Source organism: Euprymna scolopes, chromosome 6, assembly GCF_053919585.1.
Source record: "Euprymna scolopes isolate OS-2025 chromosome 6, ASM5391958v1, whole genome shotgun sequence".
Lineage (NCBI taxonomy): Eukaryota > Metazoa > Mollusca > Cephalopoda > Sepiida > Sepiolidae > Euprymna > Euprymna scolopes.
In genome coordinates, this window is record NC_136487.1 from 155227165 (window position 1) to 155241160 (window position 13996).

General features: G+C 34.4%; 1 long non-coding RNA gene across 1 annotated transcript in view; it reads left to right on the top strand.

Moving 5' to 3' along the window:
• LOC145278067 (uncharacterized) overlaps positions 1–13996 on the top strand; it is a 193935-nt gene that overhangs the window by 46858 nt on the left and 133081 nt on the right. The window contains exon 2 of the long non-coding RNA XR_013868306.1: positions 1198–1271. This is a non-coding gene — a long non-coding RNA (uncharacterized LOC145278067). The remainder of the gene's footprint in view (positions 1–1197; positions 1272–13996) is intronic.

A 13996-nucleotide genomic window follows, 5' to 3' on the forward strand; every position in this document is an offset into this window, starting at 1 on the left:
TTGAATAGATGTCATCTCTACTACATAATCACGTTATCTGAATAGATTTTTTTCAATAAAAATTTAAAAATACAGCTATCGTATTCTTTAAGGCGACAACTTTACTCTCCCCCCCCCCTCTAGAATGAGAAGAAAAATAGTTATATACGGTTCAGAACAATGTGCAGGGGGTACACAGAGGTCCTTACGTATTCCTGGGCAACGCCAATGTGTTTGCTAACATATTGCGACAAATCGAAAATGTTTTTCTACTAAGAAAAACATTTTTCACGTATATTTCTTTGTTTCTGAATATTTTATCACTAAATAAGTTCTTTAGAGGATTTCGTTGTTTTAAATCCTACAGTTTTTGCAACGAGCGGTTTCTTCTTTTTTTTTATCCTTGAGACTTCGTCATCTTCCAACTCGATAATCTGTTGATACTCACCATCCGGTTGGAGATTAACAACATTCTTTAAAAGATTAACTTGTCACGCTATCTGGATTTATATTGGGTGGGTGCATGGTTGGGGGGGGGGATAGTTGTCATTTTATTAACGCAGTCTAGAGAAATTGTTGAAATTGTTCCGGCGAGAAATCCGAAAATATACTAGTTAATACATATTCTTTCTTCATTTTCTGATTTCACCCGTGGAGATGTTTATATTAGACGAGGATACATGCACGACAATCAGTCCGCAGAATCTGAGCCAATTTAGTAGTGATGGGATGATTCCAAAATTTTTCCCGATACAATTAACGATTCCGATTTCGATTCTTTTAAAATCACTAAACATTTAACGATAGAGTTGTTTTTCTTTAAATTACCGTAAAAACATATAATATATTTTCGTGAATGTAAAAAAATTAAATTGTGAGGATGATCTGCACATTTTTATTTTGGTTTTATTTTTTGTTTTTTTTTTTAGCTGAAAACTAGTGCACCATTTTATCTTTAGTAGCAGTAATAGAAAATTAAGTTTTAAACAAAAGCAAACCAAATATTAAACAATTATAAGAATCGTTTTTGGTATCGGAAATAGACACATTTTTCTCCGACTCCAGTACCGATTCCGATACTTTAAAAAGTTCCGATTTTCTTGATTCCCGATTCCGATTAATCTTTCCAACACTACAATTTAAGCTACTTTGCCGATGTATGATTCTGTGCTGTTTAACCGATCCACTTTCCAGGCTTAAACTTCTCTTTTTGAAAAGGTATTAGTTTGTTGATAATCGCCTGAGGCGCCTTTACCAGTGAATGTCGACGGTGCTACTCGGACATTTTTCAGGTCAGTGCTTATTTTGTTGAGCGCTAGCTTTTTAATCCCTGCCTTCCGAACTTGCGTCACACGTTACTGCGGCGGAAGTAAATGCAGCAGCAACAACGGCTCTCATCCTGGTCGGGTTATTGTCTCCGACCAAAAAACATTTTACTTCTGACATAATTCATTACCTGTGTACGAGCCTGTGTCATGAAACGGGATTCGTTTGCCACATCTGTAGAGGTGCTTACCAGCGCATTCCTTTCGGTATTGATAATGTACAAAATCATCATCGAAACCTAGTAAAAATTCCCCTCTTTTTTATTACTTGAAAGTAACCACTTATCAAGGCCCGAAGACACCCCGAGGATAAGGATTAATGAATGTAATAAGATAGGGCTTTTCCATTAAATGATCAATACTAAAAAAAAAAAAAAATAGATCTTACACTCCTGGCGCTAAGTCTTGCCAGCTGAAGTTGTAACCATGATCACCTTATCTCAAAGTATTAACATTATTTATTCTAGAAACGAATTAATTTCAAGCTGCAAGCATAGGAAAAAAATACAAGTATTGCCAATTGGAAATTACATAACTATTTCCCGTCCCCATTCACTTCACCTTCGAGTCTGATAATTCTTTTCTCACCTATGATTTCCCTTTTACCTATAATCTCCTTTGCTCTTTTATTTACCATTTTTGAAATACTTTTATTCCCTCATGCTTACTGCTCGGTTAATCGTTTTTTTTTTTTTTTTTTTTTTTTTACTTTACGTCATTTTAATTAGACAATAATCGTTGTGCTCCAATTTTCTTTTATATCCTTCTAATACATCCACCCTTTGCATTTAGCTCTTTAAAAATCTCCCGACCTAATGTCTTGATACTGTCTTCCTCTTCGGCTATATATGATTCTCTTCCAAGCTATTTTATCATACACTGCTATATTTTCTACCACTCTATTCTAAAAATATTTTTACTTCTTTGTTTTTCTTCTATATTATGTTATCCCCTAAATGTCCCGCTTCAAATCTTAACTGACTTTTTTTAATTCTCCCCCTGAACTGCATTTTAATGTTGATTAAATCTATCCCTCTATATCCTCACTTAAATTTATTTCCACCTAAATCCATCACTTATCTTAACATTTGCTAGGGCTCCGCTCCTCTACAACTCTCTCAAGACCAGCATATTTCATTCGCTCCAATTTATTCTCTAATACACATAAGTTTGAATGTCTTACATTTTTACTTTCTCGCTAATTTTGTTTTACCAATTTTAACAGTTCTTTGGTACACGGCTTATTTCTCAATATTATCTTCATCTAATTTTTTTACCAATGTATATATATTGTTTAATTTACATCTTTCTGCATCTATTTATTTATTCATCTTTTACCGTTTTCTTCCTTATTTCAAACTATCTTTCTCTTACACCAAGTAACCTGACACCTCTCACTTTAGGCTTCTCCCCCCTTTACGTAAACCCCACACCTTCTCTGACCAATCTTTTTTGTCCGGTTTTATCCCATTAATAGTACATACATCAAACACCTCATCTCCCCCTACTTTGACCTTATTAATTTTCTCTTCCGTTTACTTCTTTCGATTCATTCTTTCATTTTTCCATTCTTTCGCTTTTATAAGATTTACATTGGCCATGGAAGGTTATTTCGCCAACTGCCCCGCTTCAAATCTAATTCTTTACTTTTTAATTATTTTCCATTTGAAAAATAAGACTTTATATGCCTTTCTGCACAAGAAGTACCATTTCCATGGATTGGGTTTTACTCCCGCATTTCACTACAGGATTTTTCTACACAGACTTTTCATTCCTTCGCTAACCCCAGATATTTTTTAAAGAGAATATCTTACTGAACTCTTTTTGGACTCACTAATTCCCCCACTTACCGTGAACTTTTGCATATCACTGGATATTTACAACCATACATGTTGGACTTTATTGAGTATTCCCTTTCATTTTATCTATAAACTTATACTTTTCTCTCAATTTTCTTTCTCGAATGTTTTCAACAATTGATGGTTGGCTGGTTGGTTGGTTGGTTGGTTGGTTGGTTTGTTGGTTTTATTTTACGGCATATCAACCCTTTTCGGGTTATTTAATGCCGAATCCAAAGATTTTGAAGAAAATTTTTTTAATAGTATATATTTGTTGTTTTCAAGTCGGTTTCTATTTAGTCCATAGTTGGGACCCTAACAGGAATTACCACTCCGGGTCAGAGTGGACCTGGGAGCAATGGCAATTAAAGTGTGGTTCCACACTCCCTAAAGCCTGCAAGCTGGGACCTCACCACTGGATATAGTTTAAGGTCATATCCAGGATCTTCAACAATTGAGCTAACCGGCAAAAATAGATATTTGTCTATAATTACCATTTGCTATCTTTTTTCTGAGCTTTCTTTTAAACTCCATGAAATCAAGAACCTTTCATCTTTTTTTTCGTATTCCTTGTTCTGAATAAAATATTGTAAATTTAATACTACAATGTTTTTACTTTTTATTTTTACTTATATTAGGCTCTATCACTGATATTGAGGCTTTTTAATCTCGTAAATTTGTTGTTCCATAAATACATACTTCTATATTTCATATTTCTACACTTTCGAATTTGAAAAGTTTTGTTTTTTTTAATTATCTTTCCTTTATCTTGCGGATTTTGCTTATATATATATATATATATATATATATATATATATATATATATATATATATATATATATAGGGTGACCAAAAAAATGGGCCCCAACTCTAATTAGACCCGTTTCTTAGTGTTTTGTCCGAATGAAATGAAACTTTGGTCATAACTAGTTTATTATATTCAAAACATCACATCAAGACACTAGGGTCTTCGGCCTTTTTTTTCTCCGTTGACTGTAAACTGCTCAGAAAAACAATTGAATGTCCTCTGGGTTTTTTTTTTTTTTGTTGGGGGAGGGTCACATGGTATATACATAACTTGCCCTTTTATATGTATTTTCGTATTTCTTATCTGCTCTTTCCTTTATTCCCTGCCTATTTTTTACATTTTTTTCATTATTCTGTCAATTCTCTTTTCTCTTCTTCCTTTTTCAATGATCGCCATAATTTTTTACATCTTTTAACAATCCTCAATATAAATTTTGGTTTCGATTTCCATTCTAGCGGATGGCGCTCAATTCATATTTTATTTATTTATTTATTTATTTATTTTTTTTGCTTTTGAAATAATGACTATATATTAGGTAAAATATAATATGGAATAATCAATAGAAAATTGACTCTATAATAAATACGAAATCTGCGTAAATTAGAATAACATATTTCAGTGTATTTTACGACCGCGTAATGACGAACAGATCAGACAGTACATATATATATAAATATATATATATATATATATATATATATATATATATATATACATATATATACATATATATACATATATATATATGCATATATATATATATAAAATCATTTATTAATCATTTGTTCATATATATATATATACATATATATATATATATATATATATATACATATATATATGCATGATTGATTTTGCGCTACGAAACAGATACTGTCAAGAATTATATATATATATATATATATATATATATATATATATATATATATATATATATATATATATATATATGGAAAAACAAAAATAATTGGAACACATCATTATAACAAACGAGTTATATAACGGAAAACGATAATACTATTTAACTTATAATAATAATAATAATAATAATAATAATAATAATAATAATAATAAAGATTAAATAATAATAAATAATCTATATATATAAAAGCGAAAATGTATGTATGTATGTGTGTTCGCTTTTTCTGTATGTTTTGTTGACATACAGAAAAAGCGAACACACATACATACATACATTTTCGCTTTTATATATATAGATTATTTATTATTATTTAATCTTTATTATTATTATTATTATTATTATTATTATTATTATTATTATTATTATAAGTTAAATAGGCTTTTTTCAGAGAAGCGGTCGGTCGGTTCACAACTTATTAAAACTTTTTATATCACATATAAATCGCAATATCTCACAGTTAACAACGAAGCTCGCCTGTCTATTTAATTTGCTCGATTTCGGGAAGATAAATATTCAATATTTGTCGCTCGCCGCATGTGGGTTAGTCTTTTTCCTATAACATCTTGGGGGGGGGCGTTCAGCAGTAAATGAATACTATCCCACAGTCAAACTTGACCTCATTAACTCATTAATACGGGCACCTGCTAAATCCAAGTAATTAAATAAATTCATACATTTTTCCCTTAGCATCTCGCGGTGGGGCAATGGTTAACGTCGCACTTTTTTTTTCACGCTTTAATTTACAACTTTGCCTCGACGGTTCCGGTTCGATCCTCATACTTACTTTATTTTTACCCCCCCCCACACACACACCTCCAAAAACTCGGGCAACACCGGGTACCCCTCGCTAGTAATCTATATATATAAAAGCGAAAATGTATGTATGTATGTGTGTATGTTTGTGTGCCTGCTAGAAAATTTTGACAGATACGACGAAAATTCACAAACTCGGTATTCCATTGAAGCCCCATCCTTCGCTCGAAAAATATCAAAAAATTGGCCAAAAACGTTCATTTTTTCACCCCGAAATCGACAATTTTCGACAGGGGGGGGTCAACAAAAACGGTCTTCTCGTGACGACGAGCGGTTCTACGCATGCGCCAGATGACGTCATGGCATTATTTACTTTAAATAGTTAGAAAACTTGATTAAAATTTCAAGTACGTCGCGTTAGCTCAGTCGATTAGCGCGTTGGTTCATTATCTGAGGGGTTTGTGTTCGAATCGTGGTGCGAGATGTCTTTTTTTTTTTTTCGATTTTTTAAATTTAAATATTGAACCAGTGTTATTTAAGCCATTTTTCACGTAACGTTCGTTTTTCTGTTTTTTTTTCTTTGTTTTTTTTTACTTCGCTTATCCACCCCCGACCACATACCCAAAAACACCCGGGTACCCACCGATTTTTTAAATTTTAATATCGAAACAGGCTTATTTAAGCCATTTTTCACGTGTTTGTTTTATCGTTCGTTTGCCTTACGTTAGCTTTTTTTTGCTTTTTCCCGCTTAAGTTTTAACGTTGTTTTCTTTTTTTTTACTTTACTTATAACAAACAAACCTACGTCGTCGTCGTCGTCGTCGTCGTCGTCGTCGTCTTCGTCGTCGTCGTAACGATCGACGACTTCCGGGCGCGCACCTGTCAATTTGGTTCGTAAATAAATTCAAACATCTTTCACTAACTCATTCTGGCTAGCCGATTTTATAAACTCAGGGCTTCGGGTTCGTCATACCCCCCCCCCGTTTCTTTTTTATTTAACACCACACACATCTACAAACACCCGGGAAACGCCGGGTACCCCCGCTGGTAAATAATAAGCGACATCATCTAACCAGAAAGAATGAAAACCTGCGGAAGGATCAGAAGCTGAGGGTTGGAATAGCTAGGTTGTAGAACAAGAAAACTTCCACCGCGCCAATCGTGATATGTGCGCATGGTTCAATTCCAGATGATCTTCAGAAACAGTTAGTCTCCTTGGGAATCAAGTACGACATCATCGTACTCCAGAAGTCAGTTCTGCTTGGCTCAGCAAAAAATCCAACACCAAGTGCTTTTCATCTAATTGATCATTTTAATATGCTCCCTAACGCAATTAAGTGAAAAACTAAAAGCGTCACAACTATTTATGAAATTAATAATAATAATAATAATAATAGTCATAATAATAAAAATAATAATAATTATAAAAACAATAATAATAATAACAATAATAATAACAATATTGATAATAACAACAATAATAAACACAATAATAATAATAACAATAATAATAACAGTAATAATAATGAAAATAATAATAATAAAAATAACAATAATAACAATAACAAAAATGATAATAATAAAAAAAATAATAATAACAATAATAATAACAATAATAATAAAGATAATAATAATAACAAAATCAATAACAATTATAATAACAATAATAATAATAATAACAATAATAATAATAATAACAATAGCAATAATAACAATAATAATGATAACAATAACAATAATAATAATAATAAAATAATAATAAAAATAATAATAATAATAACAATAATAATAATAACGATAATAATAATAATAACAATAATAATAACAATAACAATAATAAGAATAATAATAATATCAATATAAAGAATGACAATAACAATAATAATTAAAAAAATTATAATAATGAAAATAATGATAATAACAACAATAATAATATTAATAATAATAATAACAATAACAATAATAATATCAATAATAATAAAATTATAATAATAATAACACGACCCGACTGGAGCTGTGGGCAGTGGGGTGTTGAAAAAGCAGCGACTTCTTGGGATTAAGTATTCGGTTGGTCCCCCCCCCCCAGTGCACTTTCACCGTTTGTACTAGAAAGGACTGTTTCCACCCACCCCACCCCCCATACCTCTCCTACCCCTTACCCTCTACTGACCAACGACCTGGCATTTAACTCAAGACTGGAGCCCACAGAGGATAGGTATTAGTACACTCGTGACAGAAAACTCTCTTAAAGAACCCAATGAAATGTGAGTTTATGTTTAAAAAAAAAAAAAAAGTAAATGTTACTTCGAATTCATTTCAGCAAACAGTCTTTGTTTCGATATGAACGTATAATTCCGTTTGTCAATTCAAATTTAATGAAAATCCTCTAAAAATGAATGGAAAAACATCCAGACGAGCGACAGGCGAATTATCTAGTTAAATGTTAGTTCGAATTTATAAAAGAAACCAGACTTTTTACCGATATTGACGTAAAATGTGCCCCGCCTTTGAACGAGGGAATTAAATACGACTAAAGCGGCAGGGAAAATTGCCCTCCTTGTATTTTCCCATGCAACATTTCCAGCGGCTAAGCAGTATGGTGTAAGGTAGACCTATCTTCAAACGCCCTCTTTCAGAGCATAACTTTCGATTTTTACTAGAATACTTAGTTATATATATATATATATATATATATATATATATATATATATATATATATATATATATATATATATGTCCCATATGTATGTGTGACAGTGCACGATACCTCTTGGATACACAGGAGCTTTACACTATCCCTGCAACAGAACCACAGGTTAAACAATTCTGGGCTCGGTGTTGCCACATACACCAAAACATGAAAAATGTCAATTACAAATAATCCAAACCGTGGGACACAGAAGAAAGATCCGGGTGTCATGATCGGCAGGTGCTCCTTCGGTAGCCAGCATGGGGAACCGGGTCGTCATCCTGTGAATGTTGGCCAACTTTCTAGTTTCAGAAACTCAAATGACATGGACGCTGAACAGGTAAGTATAATAGAACAAAGAATTGCGGACCAAGCAAGACTGATACTCAAGAAAGGTTGGCTCTCTACACTAGAACTAACAGAAATTCAGCGAAAAATAAATGATGGAACTGAACAAGAAGCATCCCCCAACGGAACCACACGTAGAGCAACATCACAAGTTGAAGCCTCACAAGTAAAAACACCAAAGGCCGAGGACGAACAAAGAACAAGGCCCACAAACGTGGAACCCGAGAACAATGAAACAGAACTAACAGAATGAAGCAAATGAAGTAAATAAAACAATACAGCTGATGAACGAGGAAAACACAAATCTCCCATCGTTAAAGAACCAAGAGCAGAAGAAACTAAAAACAGAAACAGAGAAGGTTAACAAGCTCCTCCCACATATCCCCACAAATTAATCTACGAAGGCGTCAAAATGGTAAGTATGAATCTCAAATCAGAAAAACAACCAGGGACAAGTGGACCGACAAAACCTGGATGGGAAATAAGACTAGAAACCCAAATACACAAACATAAAAAAGAAATAAAAATGATCAACAGGAAGAAATCAATGTGGAGAAAACAGAATATTGGAAATGTAACTGACAGGGAGAGGCTAAACAAGAAACATGAAGAACTGGACCAAAAAATAAAAGCAAAAGAAGCGAGATTGAGACTATATAAATATAAATCTGAACAATGCAAACAAAACAGAACATTTGAAACTAATGAAAGCCAATTCTACCAAAATTTGAACGGAGGAAAAACAAAAACAGAACAACCAAATCCGACAGAAACAAAACTCTACTGGATTAAAATATGGAAAGAGCGACGAGACCACAATAGAAATGCAGAATGGCTGAAAGATATGAAAGAAGAGGAGTTACAACAAATAGAAGAAGGAACAGTGACTGAAATCAACAAGGAAACCCTAAAGAAAACCATAGGAAAAATGGCAAACTGGAGAGCGCTAGGGCACGACGGGATACATACATACTGGTTAAAAAAGTTCACAACTTTACACGAAAGGCTAGCCCAGAATCTGAGAATATGCATACAGGAAGCAAGCGTACCAGACTGGATGACAAAAGGTAGAACCACACTGCTACAGAAGGACACGGAGAAAGGAACCGTCCCTAGCAACTATAGGCCAATCACGTGCTTACCAACTATGTGGAAGATACTGACAACACAACTGAGGCAACAAATCTACCACTCCCTGAATAACCGTGGACTCATCCCCAGGAGCAGAAAGTATGACAAAAAGGAAAAAGTGGAACACATGACCTGTTATATATAGATCAAAAGATCCTAAACGAGGTAAAAAGGAGGAGAAAGAATTTAGCCATGGCATGGATCGACTACAAAAAAACGTACGACAGGATTCCCCAAGCATGGATAATAGAATGCCTAAAAATGTATAAAATGCCAAGCAGGATCACCAACGTAATAGAAAATGCAATGAAAACATGAAGACTGGAATTGACAGCTGATGGACAACACGTAACAGAAATTAACATACAAAGTGGCATCTTCCAAGGAGACTCGCTATCACTACTACTGTTCATCATAGCCATGATGCCCTTGAATAGTATTCTGAGAAAGTGCCAAACTGATACAAGTTCTCCAATACAGAGGAAAAAACAAACAACCTAATGTACATTGACGATCTGAAACTTTTTGCCAGGACCGAAAAAGAGCTAGAGACACTAATCAACACTACCAGGATCTTCAGCCAAGATATCCAAGTTGAATTTGGGAATGGAAAAGTGCGCACAACTAGTTATAAGAAAAGGAAAACTAGAAACGATAGAAGCCATAGAACTACCCAATCAAACAGAAATGAGGGCACTAGGGGAACAAGACAGCTATAATTACTTGGGAATTCTGGAAGCGGACACATCAGAGCAACAGAAATGAAAGAGAAAATTAGAAAGGAATACCTCAGGAGAAAAAGACAACTCCTGGAAACAAAATTATATAGCAGAAACCTAATAAAAGGTATAAATACATGGACAGTATCACTAGTAAGATACTCTCGACTGTTTTTAGGGTGGACAAAAGAAGAACTGAGACCACTCGACCAGAAAACCAGGAAACTCATGACTATGCATAATGTACAACACCCAAAGGACGATATTGACAGACTCTACGTGAAAAGGAAAGACTGTGGGAGAGGACTATAAAAATAAAAGAACTATAAAAATACATAATGCAAAACACTGAAAGGATAATTATGGCAGCGAGAGACACTGAAAAAAAAACAAAACAGAAAACAGAGAGACAAATGACAAAAGAAGAAAAGAGAAATGGAAGAGAAACAAGTCCACGGAAGATTCATAAAAATGACAAAAGATGAGAATAACGAAAACACCTGGACATGGACGCAAAAAGGACATATAAACCGTGAAACTGAATCTCTAATAACTGCAGCACAAGATAACTCGATAATAACTGCAGCACAAGATAACTCGATAAGAACCAACCATATCAAAACAAGGATCGATAAAACACAAGAAAACAGCAAATGCAGACTATGTGGACCGAGAGACGAAATGATAAACCATATAGTAAGTGAATGCAGAAAACTGGCCCAAAAGGAATACAAAAACAGGCATGACCAAGTGGGGAGGGCGCTGCACTGGGAATTATGCAAGCAACTTCATTTTGAGCGTACAGACAAATGGTACAAGCATAAAGCCGCAACAGCACTCGAAAATGAGAACCACAAAATCCTATGGGACATTGACATACAGATGGACAAACCCATCCAAGCAAGAAGACCAGATATCGTAATGATTTACAAGAAAGAAAAATCCTGTCAAATCGTAGACTTTGCTGTCCCAGCTGACCACAGGGTGAGTATGAAAGAAAAGGAGAAACGAAGCAAATACACAGAGCTAGCCAGAGAGTTAAAAGGGAGTTGGATGATGAAGAAAATCAAAATAGTACCGGTAATAGTAGGAGCACTAGGAACAATTCCGAAAAACTTCGAAAAAAGAATGGCAGAAATTGGAATCAGAGGAATAACTGCAAAAAGACAACGCCTAACGATAAAGAAAAGTGATACCAAAGAGCCGAGAAGGATCAAGGAGGATGGAAAGACCAAGGAGAGAGCGCTGGAATAACCTCCGCTGGACAAGCGCGAAGAGAACTTGGATCGTGGGGAGGCTTAGTGCCACTCAAATTCCAGTACAAACCAATGGCAACTACCAGCGAGAAATCAATGGTATAAGGCTGTTGCGATGACGCAGATTTTTCTGCAAATGCTATCGAAGGAGGTGGAGAGAGCTGGACGTCTGGGGAGACTTGTTGTCACTCAGCTTCCAGAGAACACCACAGGTCTCCAAACCGATCGTTTGTTGACTTGTGTGAAAGCTCCATGTGAGGCAATAATAATAACAATAACAACAATAATAACAATAACAACAACAATAATAATAATAATAACAATAATAATATTAACAATAACAACAATAATAACAATAACAATAATAATAATAATAATAACAATAATAATAATAATAACAATAACAACAATAATAATTATAATAATAACAATAATAATAATAATAACAATAACAACAATAATAATTATAATAATAACAATAATAATAATAACAATAATAATAATAATAATAATAATAATAATAATATCGGCATCAACTGGCATCAAACCAAATAGTTTTGGAAGGAAGCACTAACCTAATCTCCATTCGATGAGTGCAAAGAGGACTGGGACCTTGATGAGGCTTATTATCACCCAAATTCGAGTGAAGACAAATTGTCTGTGCCAGCCAAAAACCAATGGTAAACTGTTGTTGCAAGAACGCAGTTTCATTTACAAATAGAGGTAGAGAATACTGGCCTCCTGTGGAGATTCTTTGTCACTCAGACTCCAACGAACGCCGCAGGCTGTTGACAGAAGGAAATCTTTGATGATAGCCTTTATGAAAACTCCCAGTAAATAAATAAATAAATGATGATGATGATGATGATGATGATGAAGTGAGGTTGGCAGAGAGAGAGAGAGAGAGAGAGAGAGAGAGAGAGAGAGAGAGAGAGAGAGAGAGAGAGAGAGAGTGAGAAATATTATGAGCCGAAACAGCTAATTTTGTGTTTTGTCGTTTTATTTATTTTTTATTTTAAAGACTTTACAAACTCACTTTTTGTGATTGAAGCAATTTTACACGAGCTCAATAGATGGCCTGCTTTCCATTTCAGCACAACTGGAGAGAAAGTCAGTTTAGCGTAGCCTTTAAATCAAGCTCACCCAAGAAGATACCCTGGAAATGTAAAAAACAAAAACAAAAAAAAAAAAAAAAAAGTCGGCATTCACCGGTAGGCGCACTTCGAGCGACCAAGTGGGTGCACTTCATGCAACCGGTAATATCGCTCCCCTCACAAATGCACAATAAAAGAATGTAGTAATGCTTTGAAGTTTCTAGGTTGCCATAATGTGCCAAGGTTTTCCGGGGTCGTATCGGGGGCGGGGACACTCTGTCTTGGACACTTTAAGACGTGAACGAGACCAAACCTGATCCTACCACAAATCAAAAACATATTGCTATGCTAAAACTGAATGTTAGATTTAGAACCAAAAACAACTCAATTTCTTGGACTTAAGCTCCCATTAGGAGGTCTTTAATGAAGAAAATGTTCTTACATATGAGGAAATTATATACTTATGGATCTGTTACTTCTGTACGTACTGTACCACTTATATAAGTACATTAGAAGAGACGTTGCGAGTTTATATATACTCTATCGTTATTTTAATGGCAGGTGTTCGACTGAGCTTCAATCTATGATCCCTCTGCAAAACATTCACACCAAATACTTTTCAAGCAACAACAACAGTAAAAAAAAATTCCAATGTCTAAAACTAAACGAAAACTCCATTAGAAAAATTTCTTACCTGGAACTGTCCGTCTATGGAACACAATACTGTGGGGCTGCTTCCCAGCTGACTATAACATGGTCGTTTTCAAGTCTCGTGAATGTAAATAAGTTCTCATAAATGATACAAACCCTACCAAAGTTCTACCATTACTGAGCGCCTCAGTGTTGTCTTATCAGACTCTCTTATCCTAGAGTGGCTTCTGAGCCTTAATAAGCGGTAACCTCTTCCTTCCAGGAAAAAATACTTAGATCAAAACAGTGCAATAATTCTCAATGTTTTAAAATTTCAAAACATCTTTGAGAATGTGGCACATTGTCGGTGATAATTGTGACGTAGACTTAGTTACAGACGTTAGGCTTGCACCTTGTATGGTGCATGAAAGTTTATCATCATACCTTGTATGTTAGTTGGTTGCTACCGTATGCTCTAGTCGTTGTCCATCTAGTCTGGGAAAA